Source organism: Triticum dicoccoides, chromosome 2B (genome assembly GCF_002162155.2).
Source record: "Triticum dicoccoides isolate Atlit2015 ecotype Zavitan chromosome 2B, WEW_v2.0, whole genome shotgun sequence".
Taxonomy (NCBI): Eukaryota; Viridiplantae; Streptophyta; class Magnoliopsida; order Poales; family Poaceae; genus Triticum; species Triticum dicoccoides.
Window position 1 is genome coordinate 601940563 of NC_041383.1, and position 21158 is coordinate 601961720.

Sequence of the window (21158 nt, forward strand, 5' to 3'; positions counted from 1 at the left end):
ATTTTTGTCCTAGCTGAGTGATGCCAAGTGTTCTTGACATTGTTTGCAGAAATGGTGCTCAGGTATCATGACGATGTCCTTCTTTCAGCCCCACCTATCGTTTCGGTGATAGACATGCTTCTATCCCGGATCGTCTTTCTATTCTATCGTGTTGGCAACCCTTAATGATCTTAGTCAAAGAAAGGGCAATGTCAGCAGACTTAGTTTTCCCGGTTATCCTATTCCTTGGACGAGTATGGATCCCTTCCGTCCGCTTGGTGATGGTGTGACCGTGACATTCGTGTCCTGCTACATGGTCACCAAGTAACGTCCTCTCCTCCGAGTTAGTCAAGGATGTTACCTTGCAAGCCAACACTTGGTGTAGCGATGTTTACACCAACTCTTCCACACATTGAGATTTTTCCTTGTGCACACAGCATGCTAGATTGTAGTACCGGAGATCCCGCGAGTTTTATGTGCATGCATATTGTGTGACTAGTAGTAATATGTGACTTTATTTGTGTGTGAGTTAATTGTTTTTTGTGCTTTTGTTTAGTTGAGTTGTTTCTTTTGCTCCTTCCTTTTTGGGTCCTCGGTGTTATCCTATTTTCCCCTTATGGAAGTTGCTCATCAACTGACACCGGACTCGAAGAAGCAGTAAGTATTTCAAATATTTGGAAAAAGCTCAGCTAAACACATCAAGTCTACCTCAGTACTTAATTCTCACACAGTAATGGTCAAGCCAGCAGGAAGACAAGTCAGGTACAAGAGCAACAATATATTTTCAAACAAAGGTATTGCTCACATACAAAGTTTTGGCTCAGCAATGAATGATTCTTGAAATATGTTATACTCCAAAAAAGCCAGAATGTATTAAGATCAAGGAAGACAATTAAACAATTTTCTCAGGCAAGTAACCAGCCGCAAAATATTATGGGCGTGTGTATGGCTTTCATTCTACATATCACAGTAAGAAGCTTTGGATAAGAGAAACTCAGTCTTCCTCCACATGCTATCAAAAGAAGCTTATGATGCAAGACTTTTCAATTTTCCTCAGCACGATATATGGACAGATTCTGGTCCAAGATACCCACTCTTTCACAGCAAGATACCTCAATAAAAACTTCTGACATAAGGAATTGAATTTTCTCAGCAAGCAACCAGAGGGGAAGCTTCTCATGTACGGAACCTAGTTTTCTCCAGTACGCCATTGTGGCAAAAGCTTCGAGCGTAAGATATCGAATCTTCTTTAACAAGCTACTCGGATAGCTTTCAACCCACGACACCTTGCCTTCTTCAGTACGACACCACATGTCGTATTTAGTATTGCTACAAAATATGACACAGTAAGTAGGCAGTATATGACAGTGCAGCTCAAGGATCAGATTCGCAATAATTTGGTCAGAAGTACACTTCAGTCAAGACATATGCCTACCTCAAGGATCAAGTATTCATGTGCATAGTTCTTATATATGGTGAGTATGCATCCCCGGTCATACAAGTCACTCATATGAAACACGGCAATGATGAAGCAGATATACCTAACAAAGGTAAGGATCCCACAACCTCATGAGTCATGCAAATGAAGATCAGGAGAGATAGATCTCATGTAATGCAAGGATCGACAAGTTCTGGAGCTGACAACGCAGAATCAACAGCCTTGGCAGTAGCACCCAAGGTCATTATCCCCGCACCACAAAAGGAAATCTCATGAACCCTTGTCACCCTCTTGTATGATTGGCCTTGATACGTCTCCGTCGTATCTACTTTTCCAAACACTTTTGCCCTTGTTTTGGACTCTAACTTGTATGATTTGAATGGAACTAACCCGGACTGATGCTGTTTTCAGCAGAATTGCCATGGTGTTGTTTTATGTGCAGAAAATAAAAGTTCTCGGAATGACCTGAAACTCCACGGAACACCTTAGAAAAAACAATAAAAAAACCTCGCCAAAGATGAAGACCAGGGGGCCCACACCCTGTCCACGAGGGTGGGGGGCATGCCCTACCCCCCAGGGCGCGCCCCCTACCTCGTGGGCCCCCTGGTGGCCCTCCGATGCCAAATCCAACTCTATATATTGGCTTTCGAGGAGAAAAAAATAAGAGAGAAGAAATCATCGCGTTTTATGATACGGAGCCGCCGCCAAGCCCTAATCTCTCTTGGGAGGGCTGATCTGGAGTCCGTTCGGGGCTCCGGAGAGGGGGATTCGTCGCTATCGTCATCATCAACCATCCTCCATCACCAATTTCATGATGCTCACCGCCGTGCGTGAGTAATTCCATCGTAGGCTTGCTCGACGGTGATGGGTTGGATGAGATTTATCATGTAATCGAGTTAGTTTTGTTAGGGTTTGATCCCTAGTATCCACTATGTTCTGAGATTGATGTTGCTATGACTTTGCTATGCTTAATGCTTGTCACTAGGGCCCGAGTGCCATGATTTCAGATCTGAACCTATTATGTTTTCATGAATATATGTGTGTTCTTGATCCTATCTTGCAAGTCTATAGTCACCTACTATGTGTTATGATCCGGCAACCCCGAAGTGACAATAATCGGGACCACTCCCGGTGATGACCATGGTTTGAGGAGTTCATGTATTCACTATGTGCTAATGCTTTGTTCCGGTTCTCTATTAAAAGGAGGCCTTAATATCCCTTAGTTTCCAATAGGACCCCGCTGCCACGGGAGGGTAGGACAAAAGATGTCATGCAAGTTCTTTTCCATAAGCACGTATGACTACATACGGAATACATGCCTACATTACATTGATGAACTGGAGCTAGTTCGGTGTCACCCTATGTTATGACTGTTACATGACGAACCGCATCCGGCATAATTACCCATCGCTAATCCGGTGCTTACGAGTTTTCCATATACTGGTTCTCGCTTATTTACTTTTCTGTTGCTACTGTTACAATCACTACAAAATACCAAAAACATTACTTTTGTTGTCTTTACTTTTGTCACCGTTACCACCACTATCATATTACTTTGCTACTAAACACTTTGCTGCAGATACTAAGTTTCCAGGTGTGGTTGAATTGACAACTCAGCTGCTAATATTTGAGAATATTCTTTGGCTCCCCTTGTGTCGAATCAATAAATTTGGGTTGAATACTATACCCTCGAAAACTGTTGCGGTCCCCTATACTTGTGGGTTATCAGGCCTCAACAATGAGCTCTGTACAGCTACATGCCCTGATTATATGTCATATATGTACAGACCCATGTCAGAAAACTAGCACAAGGAGTGATGCCAAAATATTGCACTAACCACATCCATGGTCGTACAAAGAATCATGGACATATGTGGCAAAGCTATTTCGGTAAGGTATCCTGACAAACAAAATCATGACCATCAAAGGGTGAGACTGACAGCAAAGGTATGATGATTTTTGCACGACCATGAAGGTTCGTATACCCAAGTTAGTCGGAGGCCATGATTCCATATGGATCCACAAAGGCATACCCTCTGAGGCCTATTTTGTTCTACAAGGACGTCATATCCTGCTGACCTATTTGTCCTGCCCAGAATGGTTAGTGTGGAATATCCAAGCCTGTCCCGGTATATCCTAGATTCCTTTGCAACATCAGTAGTTTGATTCAGTGGCAGTGTTAAACCATCTCGCAGCCTATCCCCATGCATGGATATACCGACCACATGAGTAAGACAAAAGCCGAGCAATCAGCTTAGACCAGGTATACTCACTGGCGAAACCGAGTACATGGACAACCTGCCCTAAGAAGTATCTTCCCGACAGCACCCCTATCAGGACAGTCTCAAGATGTTAATGTTTGAGGTATGATACATCTATAAATCCATACCCCTTTATATTTCTCATGACAGAAGGTAGTCAAATCTTTGGTACATGTTGCATGTTCAAGACAAAGAAGCAAATCAAGATAAGTCAGTACCACCTACGAGCAGTCATCTCTCGTCAGGAGAATGGCCATGATTCTCAGCATTTATTGAACCTGAAAGGCATGCATGGCATAAGTAAAAGTTTTCATGACAAAAGGGAATTTATGCTCAGGACCCTCGGATATCACCGCAGATATGTGATGACCCACAAGTATAGGGGATCTATCGTAGTCCTTTCGATAAGTAAGAGTGTCGAACCCAACAAGGAGCAGAAGGAAATGACAAGCGGTTTTCAGTAAGGTATTCTCTCCAAGCACTGAAATTGTAGGTAACAGATAGTTTTGTGATAAGATAATTTGTAACGGGTAACAAGCAATGAAAGTAAATAAGGTGCATCAAGGTGGCCCAATTCTTTTTATAGCAAAGGAAAAGCCTAGACAAATTCTTATAACGAGAAAAGCGCTCCCGAGGACACATGGGAATTATCGTGAAGCTAGTTTTCATCAAGCTCATATGATTCGCGTTCGTTACTTTGATAATTTGATATGTGGGTGGACCGGTGCTTGGGTGCTGTCCTTTCTTGGACAAGCATCCCACTTATGATTAACCCCTATTGCAAGCATCCGCAACTACAAAATAAGTATTAAGGTAAACCTAACCATAGCATGAAACTAGTGGATCCAAATCAGCCCCTTACGAAGCAACACATAAACTAGGGTTTAATCTTCTGTCACTCTAGCAACCCATCATCTACTTATTACTTCCCAATGCCTTCCTCTAGGACCAAATAATGGTGAAGTGTCATGTAGTCGACGTTCACATAACACCACTAGAGGAGAGACAACATACATCTCATCAAAATATCAAAAGAATACCAAATTCACATGACTACTAATAGCAAGACTTCACCAATGTCCTCAGGAACAAACGTAACTACTCACAAAGCACATTCATGTTCATGATCAGAGGAGTATTAATATGCATTAAGGATCTGAACATATGATCTTCCACCAAATAAACCAACTAGCATCAACTACAAGGAGTAATCAACACTACTAGCAACCCATAGGTACCAATCTGAGGTTTTGGTACAAAGATTGGATACAAGAGATGAACTAGGGTTTGAGAGGAGATGGTGCTGGTGAAGATGTTGATGGAGATTGACCCCCTCCCGATGAGAGGATCGTTGGTGATGACGATGGTGATGATTTCCCCCTCCCGGAGGGAAGTTTCCCCGGCAGAACAGCTCTGCCGGAGCCCTAGATTGGTTCCGCCAAAGTTCCGCCTCGTGGCGGCGGAGTTTCGTCCCGTAAGCTTGCTTATGATTTTTTTTCCAGGGTAAAAGACTTCATATAGCAGAAGATGGGCACCGGAGGGCCACCAGGGGGCCCACGAGGCAGGGGGCGTGCCCAGTAGGGGTGGGCGCGCCCCACCCTCGTGGCCAGGGTGTGGGCCCCCTCTGGTACTTCTTTCGCTCAATAATACTTATTAATTCCAAAAATGACTTTCGTGGTGTTTCAGGACTTTTGGAGCTATGCAGAATAGGTTTCCAATATTTGCTCCTTTCCAGCCCAGAATCCCAGCTGTCGGTATTCTCCCTCTTTATGTTAAACCTTGTAAAATAAGAGAGAATAGCCATAAGTATTGTGACATAACGTGTAATAAGAGCCCATAATGCAATAAATATCGATATGAAAGCATAATGCAAAATGGACGTATCAACTGCCCAAATCTTAGACCTCGCTTGTCCTCAAGCGGAAGCCGATATCAAAAAATATGCCCACATGTTTAGAGATAGAGGTGTCGATAAAAATAAAATACAGACAAGAGGGCATCATGATCATTCTTATAACAGCAACATATATAGATTTTGTCATATGATTTCTTATTCTCAAGTAACAATCTATTCACAATGTCAAGTATGGTTCAGAAACTTCATTGAGAACTAAAAAACTATAATCTCAGTCATTGAACCAATTGTAATTTATCATAACATCGGAAAGAGTCAAGAATAGAGCTTTTTAGGAAGTCCACATACTCAACTATCATATAGTCTTCTACAATTGCTAACACTCATGCAATACTTATGGTTATGGAGTTTTAATCAGACACAGAGAAAGATAGGGGCTTATAGTGTTGCCTCCCAATGTCTTACCTCAAGTGTAATGTCAACAATAATAGTTCATGCTAACTTACATCCAATTGGATATATGTATCAGGATCTTTCCAACACAAGGTGCCTGCCAAAGGATAAAATGAAAAGGGGAAAGGTGAGGATCAACTTGACTCTTGCATAATGTAAAAGACATAAACTAAAAGATAGGCCCTTCGGTGAGGGAAGCAGAGGTTGTCATGTGCTTTTAGGGTTGGATGCATGAAATCTTAATGCAAAAGAACGTCACTTTATATTGCCACTTGTGATATGAACCTTTATTATGCAGTCCGTCGCTTTTATTACTTCCATATCACACGATCGTATAAAGCTTATTTTCTCCGCACTAATAAGTCATACATATTTAGAGAGCAATTTTTATTGCTTGCAACATGACAACTTACTTGAAGGATCTTACTCAATCCATAGGTAGGTATGGTGGACTCTCATGGCAAAACTGGGTTTAAGGATATTTGGAAGCACAAGTAGTATTTCTACTTGGTGCAAGGAATTTGGCTAGCATGAGGGGGGAAGGCAAGCTCAACATGTTGAACGATCCATGACAATATACTTTAACTGAGATGTGAGAAAACATAACCCATTACATTGTCTTCCTTGTCCAACATCAACTCTTTAGCATGTCATACTTTAATGAGTGATCACAATTATAAAAGATGTCCAAGATAGTATATTTATATGTGAAAACCTCTCTTTCTTTATTACTTCCTATTAATTGCAACGATGACCAAAACTATGTTTGTCAACTCTCAACAACTTTTATGCCTCATACTCTTTATATGTGAAGTCATTACTATCCATGAGATCAATATGAACTCTTTTATTTCTTTTTATTCTTTCTATTTTCTCAAGATCATAGCAATATACCAAATCCCTTGACTCAACACTAATATTTATTATGTATAGCTCACGGACTTGATTACATAAAGGGATCTCAAAGCAAAACTCAAAACTAGTTCATACCAAAACTTTATTCTACTAGATCAAGATATTACTAAAAGGATCGAACTAAGTAAAACAGTAAAGATAGGAGTGTGATGGTGATACGATACCGGGGCACCTCCCCCAATCTTGGCAGTTGCCAAGGGGAGTGCCCATACCCAAGTGATTATGTCCTCGGAGGTGGTGAAGAAGGAGTTGTTGATGATGTAGGCTTGTCGTCCATCTTCCAAGGCATGGGCTCACCATCATAGAAGGATGATCAAGTCTCCGGGTGTCGGTGTACTAGAGTAGGGGTACCCTAGTATCCCAAACTTGTGCACGAGCAGTTGCAGCACACCGCGGCAAGGCTTGTCGGGCGACCGCCAAGGTCCTCCGTGGCTCCTTTGGAGCCATTCAAGAACAAAGTATTTGAGCCAAGGACACAAGGCCCCAGCAAGAGGAGCTTGCCGGGAAGGCCAACCAAGGCATCTCAAGGAACTTGCCGCGACGCGCCACGCGTCCCGGCAAGGCCCGTTGAGCGACAAGCTTCCGGACATGACAAGACAACGACTGCGGCAAGGCGCTTGCCGCGGCGGGCTACCACTCTGTACCCGCGCTCCAGCACATCTACCAACGTGTCGCCCTGGGGCCTTTCCAGGCGCGCGTGGCAAGAGGCTGTGCAGCCAGCGGTGCGCGGTGGCAAGCGACGCTGACAAGACTGCCATCGTGGCGAGCGGTGGTGTCCCCGACGATCCCTTTCTGCACTGTTTGGGCGACACAGACGGGCATTTAATGCCTTTGTCCCCTGCCGTCAGGGTTAGGTATGATACACTGTACAGGTAGTTGTACCAACTGCAACTCCTTTTCCATTTTTGCCCTTATCTACGTTGCCACCTGTCGATGACCCCTTCAGCATATAAAAGGAGGCCCATGCGCAACATAGAGAGGGGTTCGGAGGCCAGAAAACACTCACACTCGGTCTCGTTAGCAGCTCGTGTGTACTGTAGCACTCGGCGCTCCCGAGCAAGAACTCAATCCAATCAGACAAGCAGCAGTAGGAGTATTATCTCTCCGGAGAGCTCCGAAGCTGGGTAAACTGCTCGTGTGCTTCGCCTCGATCCGCTCTTCGTGCGATCCCCGCCCCCCGCCGAACCGAAAGGGGCTCGGTCCGCCGGTCCCCATAGGTGTTCGTGGATCAGCTTCCCCGACATCTTTGGCGCACCAGGTAGGGGGCGTCGAGGTTGTGTGAACCTGATCTGGCGTTCACACGAGCTAGATCTTCATCTTCTTCATCGACATGCCACCGAAGAAGAAGACTTCGGCGGCAGTTGCTCCGTCCACGTCGATCCCACCACCACCGGAGCAAACGAGTGGTGGGGTAGACGCCGGCGGAAGAACGGGCGTTGACGAGGGAGCTCACGACGCTGCCAGGTCCAAGGACAAGGCTGCGCAGACCTCGGCGTCCGTACATGTTCCGCGCCCATCTCAGGAGGCGCAGGACCGACAGCGTCATGGTATTCGCAGTACCATACGTTTGTTGGACCAAGATCGAGCTGGCGGGTCTCGGGGTGCTCAAGACCAGCATGCACGCCAACATGCTAGCACGAGCGAGACACAGTCGCCTGGATGGGATACTGCTCCTTCTAACATAGTTAGAAGTCCGAGCATATCCCGTTCCTCGCACCGTTCGCCACTGCCGCCCACCACTCCAGCAGAAGCTTTGGCGCGAGCTCAACTGCTCCTGGATTACCCTCCAACGTCAGACAAGATCGACGGATGGAGGGCCACCATTCAAAGTCTCATCGGCTTCGCCAACGGCGACACCCCGCGGCAGCCGAGTACTTCACGGCCGCGGCGGGACTGCCAGGCACGAGCCGATGGTGACGAAACCGGTGGGGGTGTAACCATCAGGCACTCTCCACCCCGAAGGCCAAGATCGCTGACTCGCCGGATCAACCTCGACAATGACTCCACTGCATCATTAGATCCACGAGCTCGTCGCGATCAGCGCCAAGTTCTTCATGAGCGACAGCAAGAAGACGCTCGTACTCGCATCGAGCGCCGAAGAGAAGCGCGGCATCAATCGGACCAGCGCGCTGGGCCCTCTGTCGACATGCATGCGCCAGGGGAACTAGGCGACTTGCCGTACGCGGTAGGTTGCCCTGCGTTCACTCGTGAGCTGCGGCAAGTCCAGTGGCCCAGCACGAAGAATTTCAAGCCAGATGTACCAGAGAAGTACGACGGCAAGTCGCATCCATCGGAGTTCCTGAGCATCTACACCATCGCGGTGCAAGCTGCCGGGGGGTGGGACGACAAGATCCTGGCCAACTACTTCCCGCTGGTGCTCAAGCCCAATGTTAGATCCTGGCTCATGCATTTGCCGGACAACTCCATATCCTCCTGGGCAGATCTATGCCATCAGTTTGTCGGCGCCTTTACAGGCGGCCACAAGCCTCATGGAAAAGAGAGCGACCTTCATCTGCTCGCTCAGAAGGAAGGAGAGCCCCTGCGCAAGTACATTCAGAGATTCAGCCGCGTGCAGCACAACATCCTAGATGTCCACCCTGCCGCGGTAATCAGCGCGTTCCATCAGAACGTGCGAAACTGCAGGATGCGGGAGGAGTTGGCGATGTGCAAGATCAGGGACGTCAGTGAGCTATATGCCCTGGCCGACAAGTGTGCACGTGCTGAGAAAGGGAGGAAACTCCCTGGAGAGAATACAGAAGCAGGAGGATCTGATAGTGAGGAGACTGCCTCGGCAAAGAGAAACCGGCGGCGGAACAACAGGAAAAAGAAAGGCAAAGATGTGCTAGTCGTTGAGCAGTCCGGCAAAGGAGGTGGCGCCAAGAAAGCCAAAGCTGGTAGCTCCGGCAAGGAGATTGCCGCAGGCACCAACTACCAGGATGTGGCGGTCGCCGACAAGCAGGACGGCACCAACAAGCAGTACTGCAAGATCCACCGCACCAAGGGCCATGACCTCCAGAGTTGCAAGAAAGTCGAGCAGCTTGTCGAGCAGCAAAAAGCTGAATACGAGCGACGCGACAAGGAGAAAGCCCAGGAAGGTGCTGGGGGAGCTAGCAAGAAATGTCCCGGCCGAGGAGGACGCCGCGGCAAGGCCAAGCAGCGGCAAGGAGACAGACCTCCCCGCGGCCGCGACAAGGATGAAGATGACGATGACGATGAAGATATGGATGATGATGAGACCGATGAGCAGGAGTTCCAGAAAGCCACAGAGGTCCTGTGCGTTGACGGTGGTGCTTCTCTGCATACTTCACACCGCCAGCTTAAGCAGTGGGTGCGGGAAGTCAATGCGGCAGAACCACCCGTCGAGTCACGCAGGCCTCTGAAATGGTCCAGCACGCCTATCATCTTTGATATTGAGGACCACCCTGATCGCATAACTGCGGTCGGGTGCTTGCCGATGTTGGTTTCACCAACTATCTGCAACCTCAAGGTCACTAAGATGCTAGTTGACGGCGGGGCCGGCTTGAACTTGATCTCCTCCGCGGTACTCCAGAAACTCTAGATCCCTGATAGGGAGCTCGAAGAGACCGACGCATTCCAAGGAATCAATCCGGGAAGAAGCAAGCCGAAGGGAAAGATCATGTTGCCGGTGACATTTGGCAGCGAGTTGAACTTCAGGACTGAGAGGGTCACTTTTGACGTTGCTGACTTTCCATTGCCTTACAATGGAATACTCGGCCGTCCAGCACTCGCCAAATTCATGGCAGCCTCTCACTATGCATACAACGTGCTGAAGATGCCAGGCCTGATAAGTGTCATCTCTGTCCCTGGCGACAAGAAGGACGCTCTTATCTGCGCCGACAAGATCTACCGGGAAGCAGCAGCCGCAATAGATCGCAAATTACTTGCCGTTGAAGCTCCCGGGGGGAAGAAAAAGACCAAGTCCGGCAAGAGTTCTGATGCCCACTCCGGCAAGCGCACCTCTTCGGAGTGCTGCGCTACCGTCGAGGACGCACCATCGAGCTCCACCGGCAAGTGTAAGAAGGCAATGGCAGCTCCACCAGAGACCAAGAAGGTGTCCGCCAAGGAGGATGGCACTGGTGGTACCTTCACCATCAGTGCCACTCTCGACCATAAATAGGAAAGCACGCTCGTTGCTTTCCTGCGGGCGAACATCAACGTATTTGCATGGCAACCGTCTGACATCCCCGGTGTTCCCAGGAAAGTAATTGAGCACCATCTTGCCGTCTGTCCTCATGCGCGGCCCGTCAAGCAGAAAGTCAGGAAACAGGCACTGGAGCGCCAAGAATTCATCGCAGAATAAATCAAGAAATTGGAAGCAGCAGGCCTCGTCAGAGGAGTGCTCCATCCTACGTGGTTGGCCAACCCTGTAGTCGTGCGCAAGGCAAACGGGAAATGGAGGCTTTGTATCGACTTTACCGATGTTAATAAAGCTTGTCCCAAAGACCCATTTCCCTTGCCGCGCATCGACCAGATTGTTGACTCCACGGCCGGATGTGACTTGCTTTCATTTCTTGATGCATACTCAGGATACCATCAGATCTTCATGGCAGAAGAGGATGAGGAGAAGACCACATTCATCACCCCATGTGGCACATACTGTTTCGTACGGATGCCTTTCGGTTTAAAGAATGCTGGTTCAACATTTGCAAGGGTAGTCCATGACGCTTTTGGGCCGCAAATACACAGAAATGTGGAAGCCTACATGGATGACATAGTGGTCAAGAGCAAGGACAAGTCAACTCTGATTCAAGATTTAGACGAAACCTTTGCAAATCTGCGCAAGATCAACCTCAAGCTTAACCCGGAGAAGTGTGTGTTTGGAGTCCCCTCCGGCAAGCTTCTCGGGTTCTTCGTGTCTCAGCGGGGAATTGAAGCCAATCCCAACAAGATCAAGGCCATTGAGCAGATTGAAGCACCGAAGCCCGTCAAGGATGTACGAAGACTTGCCGGTTGCGTAGCTGCTCTCAGCAGGTTTATCTCTAGGTCTGCTGAGCGCGCCCTGCCATTTTTCAAAATATTGAAAAAGGCAGGTCCAATGAAATGGACTCCGGAGGTGGAGGCTGCGCTGCAGGACTTGAAGAGATACCTGTCCTCCACTCCAACACTTGTCTCACCTAAGCCACAAGAGAAGTTGCTGCTATATATAGCGGCAACCAATCAAGTGGTTAGTGCTGCGTTAGTAGCGGAGAGGGAGGCGGATGATGAGCCAGCAACCACGGCAGATGCATCCAGCGATAAGTGAGGGACTTCACCGACAAGCTTTGGTCCCGACAAAGATGGATCCGCACAGGCGCGTGAGAAGATGCGGAAAAGAATGGTGCAGCGCCCAGTTTACTTTGTCAGTTCCCTTCTGCAAGGGGCTAGGTCAAGGTACTCTGGTGTGCATAAATTGCTTTTCGGCCTTCTCATGGCCTCGAGAAAGCTGCGCCATTACTTCCAAGCACATGAGATCACAGTCGTCACTCGTTTTCCGCTGAAGAGGATACTGCAAAATCCAGAAGCAACAGGCAGGATAGTCGAGTGGGCACTGGAACTGTCAAGCTTTGGCCTCAAATATGAGAGCACTTCAACTATCCAAAGTAGGGCATTGGCAGAGTTCATAGCGGAGTGGACGCCAACGCAAGATGAAGAAGTTCCAGAAACAAGCATCCCCGTCAAGGAAGAAAGCAAAGAGTGGCTGATGTACTTTGATGGTGCCTTCTCGCTGCAAGGCGCCGGTGCGGGCGTGCTACTTGTTGCACCCACCGGAGAGCACCTCAAGTACATAGTCCAGATGCACTTTTCCAAGGAGCAAGCAATGAACAATACCGCAGAGTATGAAGGATTGCTTGCCGGTCTCAGGATCGCAGCAGACCTTGGGATCAAGAAGCTCATTGTCAGGGGTGACTCATAGCTTGTCGTCCGCCAAGTGAACAAGAATTATCAGAGTCCGTTGATGGAAGCCTACATTGATGAAGTGAGAAAGCTAGAAGAGCACTTTGACGGCCTACAGATGGAACATGTTCCAAGAGCTCAGAACGACATTGCCGATGGCCTGTCAAAGTGCGCTGCGCTTAAGTTACCTGTGGAACAAGGGATCTTTGTGCTCAAGCTGACTCAACCATCCGTAACACCATCAACTGGACAGAGCAAGAAGAGGAAGTTGATTTCTGGTGACTATTTTCCGGCAGAGCTCCCCGAAGCCGCCGTCAAGAAGGTCCTCAAGATCAACACCAAGGATGCTGAGGGGCAGTCTGCTCCGGCAAGCCCTAGGGTTTGTTCCATTGAAGCAGACGCTCCCGACAAGTTTTGCTCCGGCAAGCTTGCCGGGGAACATCAAGCTCCGGCTGAGCCACAGGTTCTCGCCATGGAAGCAGATGTTCCCGCGGCAGCAGATGTGCCTTTAGTCCTTGTTGTCGAGCCGCAAGCTCCAGCATGGGCACATCAGATTGTCCTTTTCCTTCAGACAGGAGAACTTCCCGAAGAGCAAGAAGAAGCGGAAAGAGTAGCCCGGCAGTCAAGTATGTACCAGTTTGTTGACAACACACTGTACAGAAGAAGACTCAACGGAGTGAAATTGAAGTGTGTTCCCCGGGAAGACGGAAAAAAGCTGTTGACAGAGATACATGGAGGCATATGTGGTCACCACATTGGTGCAAGAGCACTTGCCGGCAAAGCATTCCGGCAAGGTTTCTTTTGGCCAACAGCCCTCCAGGATGCAACTGCACAAGTAACCAAGTGTGAAGTGTGCCAGTTCCATTCCAAGCAGATACACCAGCCAGCTCAAGCTCTCCAGACGATCCCTTTATCCTGGCCATTTTCGGTCTGGGGGCTCGATATCCTCGGCCCTTTTCCCCGAGCTGTCGGGGGCTTTGAGTACTTGTACGTTGCAATCGACAAGTTCACAAAGTGGCCGGAAGTGGAACCAGTGAGGAAGGTGACAGCATAGTCAGCAGTCAAGTTCTTCAGGTCGATTGTTTGCCGTTTCGGGATCCCTAACAGGATCATCGCCGACAATGGCACACAATTCACGAGCCGCACCTTCATGCAGTACGTCCAAGATCTTGGTGCCAAGGTCTGCTTCGCTTCTGTTGCTCATCCGAGAAGCAACGGTCAAGCGGAGAGGGCGAATGCTGAAGTGCTGCGCGGGCTCAAGACCAGGACTTTCGACAGGCTGCGCAAGTGCGGAAAGAACTGGATTGAGGAGCTGCCGGTGGTTCTTTAGTCGATCAGGACGACACCAAATCGAGCCACTGGCCAGACACCTTTCGCTCTAGTCTATGAAGCAGAGGCAGTTCTCCCCACGGAACTCGTATACGGGTCACCTCGAGTGCTCGCTTATGATGAGCTTGAGCAAGAGCAGTTGCGACAAGATGACGCGCTGCTCCTTGAGGAGGACCGTCTTCAGGCTGCTGTACGAGCTGCTCGATACCAGCAAGCTTTGCGCCGCTACCATAGCCGCAAAGTTAAGGCCAGAAGTTTCGAGGAAGGCGACCTTGTTCTTCGGCGCGTTAAGTCCGCCAAGAATTCCAACAAGTTGACGCCAAAGTGGGAAGGCCCTTACCGGGTGAAACGAGTCACTAGGCCTGGCGCGATCCGCCTTGAGACCGAAGATGGCATTCCGGTGAGCAACTCCTGGAACATTGAGCATCTTCGTAAGTTTTACCCGTAAGGCGCGGTTGCCGGAACCTGTTCCGGCAACCACCTTTTGTACAAGTCTTGCCGATGTTGCATGTAATCCTTTGTACAAAGCTGGGCGCAGAACCCGTGCATAAGTAAAGCTCATGTGCTCCGCACATCTTGTCAATTTCATGCTTTCTACTATCTTTGCATGCGTTATCTGACACTTTGTGCAGCGCCTACCCCCGGTAAGCCGTAATGAGCCGTAAGGCTCCATATCTTTATTTTCTCTTCTTTCTTTTTCTCAAAAAGAAAAGGAAGGTTCCCTCGCACACAAGTTTGCCGGGGGGAAAGGAGAAGATAATGGTGTGGACCAGGCATCGTTCAAGGAAGTTTCGCCTTACCGGAAAGCAAACGACAGAAAAGCTAAGTTGCCAAAGTTTGAGCAATCAGTTTTAAATTTTTAAGTTATCTTCCTCGAACGACCGTGCTTTGTATGGAAAACCTGTGCGCGGAGGAACCAACTCGTAGCTAGTTGCGCCCTTACGTTGTTTCGAGTCCGCTCAACAACTTAAGTGAGCTGCAACTAGTTGCGACAAGGTTTCTTGTCGGAAGCGGCACCGCCAGCAGGCTGCTGATGTCCCGCACTCAGCGCTCGCGGCTAAGGTGCCTGCGCCGACAAGTTCCCTAAAAGCGTAGGGTAAAAACATACAAAGGAAGGAATCAAGTAAAGAAAATAACACAGCAATCTCTACCCAAAATAGGGTTATATTACAAGATAGCTTGTCGCAGCTCTAACAGATTGTTCTTATAACATGACCAGCAGCGACAAGAAAAAGACAAAACGGGCGGCCTAATCTATGCGATCGCCCTCAACCCTCTTGATTTCGCTCACCTTGTCCACAATGGGTGCGACAAGGGCCTTGAGCGCTTCCAGATCAGCATCCGGCGGCAGGGACCTGAGGACGTTGGTGAGGTTGAGGCCTGGGTTGCGGAAGGCCACCTTCACCAGCACTTTTTGAAGAACTCCCGCGCAGATCCCGCGCAGATCCCCCGGAGTCGCTGGAGTGCCGTCGCCACGCCTTTGAAGAAAAAGCTGAGCTTGGCGCTGGGTTGGAGGTGCTCATCGGAGGAGTACCCGAGATCCTCCATCCCCAGCTGCGCCATCTCCCCGTCGATGGCTGCGGCAACATTCACCAGACCCTCGGTCCAGTGCTCCATAGTCTCCCTAAAAGCATTCTGGGCGGCAGCAGCACTCGCCAGCAGCGCCTCGTCGGCCTTGATCTTCTCCTTCAAGGCCACCTCCTGCTCCCTCGCGCCGTCCAGCGTCGTGGTCAAAGTGGCCAGCTTCAACTCAAGATCTGTGTTGGAGTCCTTGGCGATGCTGAGCTCTTCGCTCCTCTCGGCGAGACGACCCTGCAGCTCTCCATGAGCGGCGGCGTCCTTCTCGCGCTCGCGCTTGAGCGCGGCAAGCTCCTCGCCGCTCGCCTTGAGATCGGCCTCCAGCTGCGCCATCTTCGTCTCCAGCTCCTTCTTGGCGGCCTCGGCAGCTGCGGCAGCATCCTTTGCTTCCTTGAGAGCCCCGCCGATTGCTTGCTCGCGCGCGGCAGGCTCCTCCTCGTGGCTGTCAAGGTTGACCTTGCGCTGCGCCAACTCACCTTCTTGCGCAGACAGCTTCTCGGCAGCGAGCCACTGCTGCTCTTCAACTTCAGCCTTCGCGAGGAGGAAAGCTTTCTGCTCCTTGGCGAATTGCTCCCGCTCCTCTGCCAGGGACCGGAGAGCTTCTTGCCTGAGACCCCGGAGCTCCTCAGCGCGCTTCTCAATGTCCACTCCCGCCCTCGCGACAAGCGCTTCTTGGGATTCCAGCTTGGCTTGTCGGGCGCGGTAGAGCGACATCAGCTTCCGCAGCAGCCGCTCCTCCTCAGGCTCGTCGCTGCTGCTGCTTGGCGCGTCGACCAGCATCAGCCCAGCGGAGGCGAGCACCTCTCCGTCCAAGATTTCTCTTTCGACCGGCACCCTGGAGCTTGACACCCAGGGAAGCTTGATGAAGATGCCGTCGCCAGCCTTCAAATAGGCGCCGGGCTGGGGCTCTCCGGAGCCTGGCGCTGCAGCAGCGGCGGAGGGATCGGCGGTGGGCGCAGCGCCTGGCGCTTCTACGGCCTCGGGGCCGTCAGTGCGATCGTCGGATCCCTCGCCAGCTTCTGCGGCGGCAGCTTTGGCGGCCTCTTCGCCAGCGGGATCATCAGCGCTGGCCTCTCCTTTGGTGGCGACGGCGTCGTCGGTGTTGCTGTGCGCGTTCTCCTCGCTGGCAACCTCGGTTTCCATCGGCTCCGTGGCTGATGGATCTGACGAACGGAGAAAAGAGAAAAGTCAAGCAAAATACTCAAAAAGAAAATCGGAAGAAGAAGAACCCAAGGGAAGTTTTCAAGCAAGAGGATTACCTGCACTAGGATCTGCGGTCATGGTCTCAGCCACCGGGGGTCGCCAGTGCTGTCCCTTGCCGGAGAACTATCCCTTGCCGGAGAATTCTCCCTTGCCGGAGAACGCTCCCTTGCCGCGGAATCCTCCCTTGGCGGTGTAGTCGAAGCAGATGGCATTTCGGGAGCGGCTTCTGGGCCCTCCTGGTGAGGCTGCTCTGCTCCTACACAAACCAAAAGTCAGATATCAGCAAAAAAAGAGCAACCATGCGCGCCCGAGAGCAGGAAATAAACTATACACTTATGCTGGGGGCTGCGCTGGGGGCTGCTTTGGGGAAAAGTTGCTGGCTCCGGCAAGGTGGTCTCGGACATGTCCCCTGCTGTCGCAATGGGATCATCCTCGATGACAATCACCGGGGCCTTGGCTCTCTTCGCCGCTCTCTGGGCTAGCGTCCTGAAAAGGAATAGGTTCAGAGTAAAGCAAATCAGATACAAGACAAAACAACGAGAATTGAAGGAATACAAGCACAGCAAAGAATCTTACTCTTCTTCTTCCTCGTTGGAGCTGAGCGCGGAGAGATCGAAGTCCGGCTCGCCTCTGGTGCGACGAGGCGGAGGAGTAGGTTCCCTCGCCCGCTTGGCAGGGGCAGTAGCGGTGGACCGGGAAGACCCGCCCTAGTTGTCGCAGCGGCGTGAGGCGCTCCCGTGGCAACAGTGCTTGCCGTGGTAGAGCGTGTCGCGCGGCACGGTGGCTGTTGACTCGTTTGCCGCCCCGCTACGTCCCCGGCCTTGTGGACACGCCTTCTTGGTGGAGCTGGGGGCTCCGCTTGCGGCAAGCTATTTGAAGGTTCGGGTCCGACAAGCTCTCCCTCGCCGGGCTCGCTCAACTCAGCTTTAGGCCCGCCAAGCTCTTCCTCGCCGGCGAACTCCTCTCGCTCGACAAGGCTTGCCGCCTCTGCTGCCTCTGCCTCCTCCACGGTGAATGCAAACTCACCGCGGCAGCGGCTGCCGCCGCCTCTTCCAGCCTAGTGGCGATGTGCTGCATCTCCGCATCGGTGGTGTCGCGGGTAAGGCTCTTCTGTTCATCAGCATGGACTGCCACTTCTACCAAGCCGTCAAAGAAATCCCGCACGACGTCGTCTGCAGGCTCTTGCCAAGTCGGGACGATTCTGTGCGAGTCGCACAGCAGCATCATTGCGCGGATGCGGTCGAGCGAGGAGTTGTTGCACAACGGAACGACACCCCTCGGCAACATGAATGGATGTTGAGGATCGCGCTTGAACAGCTCCAGGAGCATCGCGTCCAGCTCCAGGACGGTGAAGTTGAAGTTGAGGCCCGGGCGCAGCCTCATGATATCCACCGAGTTCTGGAACTCCCAGGCGGGTCTCCTCCTCTCCTGCAAGGGGGCGATGCGGCGGCAAAGAAAATCTGCGCCAACGGCGCCTACGGTGAGCCTGGCAAGCCTGAGGCGGAGGATCCGGGTGACGGCAATCTTCAGCCTGTCGTCTTCTAGGGCCACGTTGCTCCAATCATTGCCGCACACTATTGGGGCTTGTCGCAGGGCGGTAAATGGCTGCGGGTTCTCCTCGACAATCCAGCACCACTCTGCTCTCCATTCCTCCCACTTGCTGCGGAGCTCTCCCTCCAGATAAGCTTCCTTCTTGCCGACTCTCGAGATCCAAGCGATTCCGCCGGCAAGAGGCTCCCCTCTCTCAACTCGGGGCATAAAGAAGTGGCGGAAAAGAGCTACGTTTGGATGGACTCCGACAAAGTTTTCGCAGAGATGTGCGAAAACTGCCATGGTCAGAACGGCGTTGGGGGTGAAGTCAAGGAAGCGGAACCCGTAGGTGTTCATGATGTCACAGAAAAATTCAGAGAAGGGCGGGCAGAGCCCGCAGTAGAAGAACAGCGCAAAGAAGAGGTATCCATTCGGAGCCAGTTCCGAAGCGGCAGCCGGGAGTACCTTCGTGCGCGGATGCGCTCGCATCTCCGTCGACCAGAAGAGGTAGTAGTACTCTCTCAGCTCCTTCGCGGCAAGCTGAGGGGGGAAGATGGCCCGCTCCTTTCGCAGCGCCGCGAGCCGCTGCACCTCGACCGATTTCACGCCCTTCCCCTTGTCGGCTTTCGGAGCCATGGCGGAGGTGGTGGGGGAGATCGACGGCGTTGGTGGTGCTGGTGGCAATGCGGGGCGGCGTGCTGCTCTCTTTCAGCTTCGGGAAGAAGGGGGGAGCGGCGGAGATTTCCGAGATTGGAGTAGCAACCGGCGAGATGGGTGAACTGCCCCTGTTTCCCCTGCTTATAAAGAGGGAGGGGGCGGACGTTTCGTCCTTCCGAATAAAGAAACCACCCACGATCTCTCCCACGACGCCGCATTCGACGCGTGCCGTTGGGGGACGGCGCGGTGGATACGGAGTAAGATATGGCGTAACCAAGGCCGCACGTGCCCGTGCCCTGTTTTGGGCCTGGCCCAACAGCGCTCGGCACCGTGTGTGGCCTAGGCCCGGGGGCTCCTGTCGGTGTACTAGAGTAGGGGTACCCTAGTATCCCGAACTTGTGCACCGGCAGTTGCAGCACACCGCGGCAAGGCTTGCCAGGCGACCGCCAAGGTCTTCCGTGGCTCCTTTGGAGCCATTCAAGAACAAAGTATTTCAGCCAAGGAGACAAGGCCCCGGCAAGAGGAGCTTTCCAGGAAGGCCAACCAAGGCATCTCAAGGAACTTGCCGCGACGCGCCACGCGTCCCTGCAAGGCCCGGTGAGCGACAAGCTTCCGGACGCGACAAGACAACGACTGCGGCAAGGCGCTTGCCGCGGCGGGCTACCACTCTGTACCCGCGCTCCAGCATATCTACCAACGTGTCGCCCTGGGGCCTTTCCAGGCGCGCGTGGCAAGAGGCTGTGCAGCCAGCGTTGCGCGGTGGCAAGCGACACTGACAAGACTGCCATCGTGGCGAGCGATGGCGTCCCTGATGGTCCCTTTCTGCACTGTTTGGGCGACACAGACGGGCATTTAATGCCTTTGTCCCCTGCCGTCAGGGTTAGGTATGATACACTGTACAGGTAGTTGTACCAACTGCAACTCCTTTTCCATTTTTGCCCTTATCTATGTTGCCACATGTCGGTGACCCCTTTAGCATATAAAAGGAGGCCCATGCGCAACGTAGAGAGGGGTTCGGAGGCCAGAAAACACTCACGCTCGGTCTCGTTAGCAACTCGTGTGTACTGTATCACTCGGCGCTCCCGAGCAAGAACTCAATCCAATCAGACAAGCAGCAGTAGGAGTATTATCTCTCCGGGGAGCTCCGAAGCTGGGTAAACTGCTCGTGTGCTTCGCCTCGATCCGCTCTTCGTGCGATCCCCGCCCCCCGCCGAACCGAAAGGGGCTCGGTCCGCCGGTCCCCATAGGTGTTCGTGGATCAGCTTCGCCGACATCTTTGGCGCGCCAGGTAGGGGGCGTCGAGGTTGTGTGAACCTGATCTGGCGTTCACACGAGCTAGATCTTCATCTTCTTCACCGACATGCCACCGAAGAAGAAGACTTCGGCGGCAGCTGCTCCGTCCACGTCGATCCCACCACCACCGGAGCAAACAGGTGGTGCGGTAGACGCCGGCGGAAGAACGGACATTGACGAGGGAGCTCACGACGCTGCCAGGTCCAAGGACAAGGCTGCGCAGACCTCGGCGTCCGTACATGTTCCGCGCCCATCTCAGGAGGCGCAGGACCGACAGCGTCATGGTATTCGCAGTACCATACGTTTGTTGGACCAATATCAAGCTGGCGGGTCTTGGGGTGCTCAAGACCAGCATGCACGCCAACATGCTGGCACGAGCGAGACACGGTTGCCTGGACGGGATACTGCTCCTTCTAACATAGTTAGAAGTCCGAGCATATCCCGTTCCTCGCACCGTTCGCCACTGCCGCCCACCACTCCAGCAGAAGCTTTGGCGCGAGCTCAACTGCTCCTGGATTACCCTCCAACGTCAGACAAGATCGACGGATGGAGGGCCACCATTCAAAGTCTCATCGGCTTCGCCAACGGTGACACCCCGCGGCAGCCGAGTACTTCGCGGCCGCGGCGGGACTGCCAGGCACGAGCCGATGGTGACTTGGAGTTCATGTCAGAAGATCCCCGAGGACTCCACGAGATAGGAGGGCACCCCCCTACTGGGCGCGCCTCCCTGTATCGTGGGCCCCTCGAGCACCTCCCGACGGACTTCTTTCGC